At 38.7% G+C, this 4,875-nt stretch overlaps 1 pseudogene; it reads left to right on the forward strand.

The window, feature by feature from the left end:
* Positions 1-254: 254 nt before the first annotated feature.
* LOC103268126 overlaps positions 255-4,875 on the forward strand; it is a 36,103-nt pseudogene continuing 31,482 nt past the window's right edge.

Below are 4,875 nucleotides of genomic sequence, written 5' to 3' on the forward strand. Positions count from 1 at the left end.
CATCACACATTTTCTGGGCTGCCTGAGGTTGTTAATGGTATCAGACAGGAAATGTAATGGAAAAACTCACAGGGAGGGGCCCTCTTCAGCTGCCCTCTTACAACACAAGATTGTTACTATCTGGAGAAAGAATATGCTTCCTGTTGGGATGGAAGGGGAAGGGAGCGGGAGAGCACTCTAACCATCACGGCCACAACAAGCAAACAGCAGAACAGACTGAAGCAAAGGGAAGCCTTTTGTGTTCATCAGTCGTGATGGCTTTGTCCTCGGTGGCTGTGCATGAACACAGGTATGAACCAAGAGTAAGAGCTATGTGTGACCCAACACAAGGAACTCTGGAAGGAGGCATAGCAAAGGGAAGAGGGTCAAGAACAACAGGGCTAACAGCAGAGGACCCAGGCAACAACTTCCCAGACGTGACTTCCTCCTCAGTCTGGTCAAGACCATTTCTTTAGCTGTGGTTCATGGAGCACTAGTTCTGTGAGATATTTTTATATAACACACTACAAAGAAGGTTTCATAGTTAAGCAATTTGGGGAAATGCTACCGACCATATCCTTTCAGATGGAAATGTGTAATACACATTAGCTGTATGATATAAAGAAAATGGTCTAACTTTTAGACAAATAACTTTAAAAAATAACCTTTACATAAACTTGATGTTTCTCCAACTTTTTGAATATAGAGTGTTATTTTTTTGTTGTTCATTTTATTATTAACATCTCAAAGAAAGCATGTCCTGTTGAGTACAGTTTGAGTTCTGTTCATGGGTATTAGCTATGTGTTCTGACAATTAAGTTTGGGACCTTGCCACCGTGTCCTTATGTTGGCAGCACTGTATTAACAACTCAATAAGGTTTTTTAACCTTGATACATCAGTGTCTCATAGAAATATGTGACTGTGTCTTGCTGAGTGGCATTCATTAGTGTTGGTGCATGTTTTTGTGTGCTACCTATAGAATGTCAGAGCTTTAATTAAAGCAGTGGACAAAATGAAATTTTTTAATTTAATTAATTTCTTGCTAAGTTTGGCAAGAGTGGAAGTTAAATCAGGCAAGAGTGGAAGTTAAACATGTTAGTTCAAGTTTATGGGGTTAAGGCCATGAAGAAAGTGGCAGTCTACAAATGGATTAAACTGTTTTCTGAGGAGAAAATGTCACTGATGAAGAGAGGTCAGAACAGCCCCTAACAAGCAGAACTGACAAAATCATTGCAAAAATTTGTTGAATTGTGCACCAAAATCATCAGCTGACTGTAAGAAGCATAGCAGACCAAAAAAAACATCAATAAGAGAAACAGGAAAATCTGAACTAAAAATCTTGTCATGAGTAAGGTGTGTGCAAAAATGGTCCCGAAATAACTCTTGCATCACAACAATGCACCGGTTCGCACAGCACTGTTTGTGAGGTAGTTTTTAGCCAGTAAACAAATAACTGTATTGGAACACACTCCCTGCTCACCTGATCTGGTCCCCAATTACTTTTTATTTCCTAAGATAAAGGAAATATTGAAAGGAAGACATTTTGGTGACATTCAGGACATCAAGGGTAATATGATGACAGCTCTGATGGCCATTCCAGAAAATGAATTCTAAAATTGCTTTGACAGGTGGACTAGGGGTTGGCATCAGTGCATAGCTTCCCAAGGGAAGTACTTCAAAGGTGACCATAGTGATAGTCAGCAGTGGGGTATGTAGCACTTTTTCTAGTATGAGTTCATGAACTTAATCATCAGACCTAGTGTAGAGGAGAATTTGATACCAGAACCAAGTGCAGAGCCCTTAGAGTTTTTTGCTTTGTTTTGTTTTGTTTTGTTTGAGTTGGAGTCTTACTTCATCACACAGGCTGGAGTGCAGTGGCATGCTCATGGCCACCCCAACGTCAACCTGCTGGGCTCTGGCCATCCTTCCACCTCAGCCTTCCAAGTAGCTGGAACTACAGGCGCATGCTACCACACCAGCTAAGTTTTGATTTGTTGTGGAGACATGGTCTTGCCAGGTTCCCGGGGCTAGCCTCAAACTGGCAGCCTCAGGCAATCCACTCACCTCAGCCTCCCAAAGTGCTGGGATTACAGGCTGAGCCACCAAGCTGGCCTACAGTTCTTTTATATGTGCCCAACCCTAGTAGTTTATTAGGATTATCTGATAGAGTTTCTGAAAAATGTCCATTCTCAGGTCTGTCTATTTTCAGACATAGTCTAAGAAATCTGAATCCAGACATTAGGGCCTCAGGATCTATATTTCTAAAATATTTTCCAGGTGAGTCTTATAGCACATCAGCATTTATAAACCACTAATTAAACTATAGAGTGTGGGTTTTGATTGTTCCAATAAAACTTTTGTTGGCTCTGTAAATTCCAGGTTAGATAATCCATGTGGGTAGTATCAATTATACACTCCTAAATTGAATGCATTCTACTATAGATTAGAGTCAATATTCTCATGCCCAAAGTAGACAAGACCAAGTAATTTTTTTCTTTCCAGAATTCTGCTTTAACAAGATTAACTTTTGTCTGAATGAGTTACCTTTTATTTTTAACTTGAAGAAAACCACCTAGTTTTATTGAAGGAATCATATGACAAAGATAGGAAAACATACAAAATAATCTTCTATGTCCTCAATTCAGTAAAGAGGAATTTTATCTAGGTTTCCCTAGGTAGACCAAACTGCCCTTTGAGTATTTCAGTGGGCATGACTCTCACTATAGAATACAGAGTGGCATTTCAGTGCAGGGAAACCTGCAAGCTTTATAGGGAAATCATCTGCTCCAGAGCATTTTCGAAGTTTGCACTGTTACATGGCTTGGCTTTATCATGTACTTGACAGTGAAGAAGCAAGAGGGTTGACAGCTCTGATGCAGTTACTGTCCACAGATTTCTTAAACTCAACTAAGGAATTATGGTTCTATGGTCAGAAACAATAGTATCTAGTAACTGTTATGTTGCCAGTAATGGCTCAGAGCAGTGATGGTTACAGTAGAGTAGATGGGATTAGACATTAAGAAAAGACTCTATTAAATTAAAAATATCTAGAATGTTTAGCAAACATTCTATGTTATCAATTCATTTTATCACCAAGATTTCTTGGTCTGGCTCAATGGAGAAGAATGAGCATCTGGAATGCTATTCAAAGTAACCTTGCATACGATTTTTTCCTGCCTGTGGCCTTTTATATATGAGAATTATTTAAATCCAAGGAAACACATCTGAATCTACCAGAAGACCCCAAAGACTTTTAGGAGAGAGTTTTGCTTCTGAAGCAGAAATTGTAAGGTAGAAAAGCAATGTACTACTTTAAGGCAGTGCTTCTGAAACTTTAGCATACATGCAAGTCATCTGGGATCTTGTTAAAGTGCTGTTTTTAACTGAGAAGGGCAGGGATGAGGCCCGAAACTGTGCATTTCTTACAAGTCTCAGGTGATGCTGATGTTCCGTGGATCACACTGAGTCACTATACAAATTCCTTCCAAGGAATTTGAAGAATTTTCCTTTTTTGAAGCATACTTTTTGATTTGGCTATTATATTGGTAGTATTTGGTTTCAGTTAGTGATACTACATTACTGACATAAGGTGGACACAGGAATTATTTACATATGCTTATTGGGTTATAATTAGTTCTTTTATTTTTAATGTCTTTTTGTGTGCAGCTCTGAGGTAAACTTAATTTAATTATAAATGTAAATTTATTTCTTGGCCTACAGGACTGCACACCCCTGCTCCTCTGGGCACCTTTTACCCTGCCCAAACAGCAGCAGCCCAGCCCAAAAGGTGCCATAGCCAAAGGGGTTGGGAAGTCACTTCACATTTCATGCTGGAGGAGTGGGAGGACTTGGGGATGCCCTCCCACACACACACAAACCTTGACAGCAAGAAACCATAACTCATCCCAACCCCAAATCCTGCATCCTGGTGGGAAGTGGCTACCTTCTCCCAGCTCTTCACACTTAACAGGGCATAGTTTCGCAGTTATTGATTGCACAGAATAAATTAGTTCTGTCAAACAAATTCCACATTTTTTTTTCAGTTTGACATTTTGTTTTAATTTTGCATTTCTTTCTGCGTTCTTTGTCATGTTTGGAAAGATTTTTTTCATCCAAGATTAGAAAAATACTCATATTTTCTTCTTATATGTTTTCATTTGTATATACACATAATTAAATTATGGAGGTAAAATTTATAGACTCCCAAGTTCACCCATTTCAAGTGTACAATTCAACTTTTCTTGAATCCAGAGTTGTACAACCATTACCACAGTCTGGTTTTAGAACATTTCCATCACTCCCAGGACATTGTTTATGCCATTTGCAGTTATTACATTATGATTTTGATCTGTATGAAATTTGGGTAATAGATGTGGGGTAGGAATCCAGTTCTATTTTGCCCCAACAGCTCTGTTTCACAGAGTTGAAATGCCACCTTTTAAAATCATAAACTAAATTTTTTTTATATATTTGCGTTCAAGTCAACATTTTACTCTATTCCATTAGCATATTTATTAATGTTATAACTGGGTATGGTGGCACATACCTGTAGTCCCAGCTACTTGGGAAGCTGAGGCTGAAGGATTGCCTGAGCCCAGGAGGTCAAGGCTGCAGTGAGCTGTGATCAAGCCACAGCACTTCAGTCTGTCTGGCCAACAGAGTGAGACTCTGAATCAAAAATTAAAATGAAAAAAAAATATGGTTATAAGATAAAAATGAGATAATACCATTTCATAGCTTGATACTTTCAACAATACAATTTTTTATTATTATTGTTTCCTCTTTTAATATTTATTTTAAGATTGTGGGGTACAATTAGGGCTAGGTGTACAAATATTCACCATGGTAGTACCTTTATTGATGAAGTATGCCCCCCACCTTCCCCAGGCAGATAT

Source organism: Carlito syrichta, unplaced genomic scaffold (assembly GCF_000164805.1).
Source record: "Carlito syrichta isolate Samal-C Ts95f unplaced genomic scaffold, Tarsius_syrichta-2.0.1 Scaffold308771, whole genome shotgun sequence".
Lineage (NCBI taxonomy): Eukaryota > Metazoa > Chordata > Mammalia > Primates > Tarsiidae > Carlito > Carlito syrichta.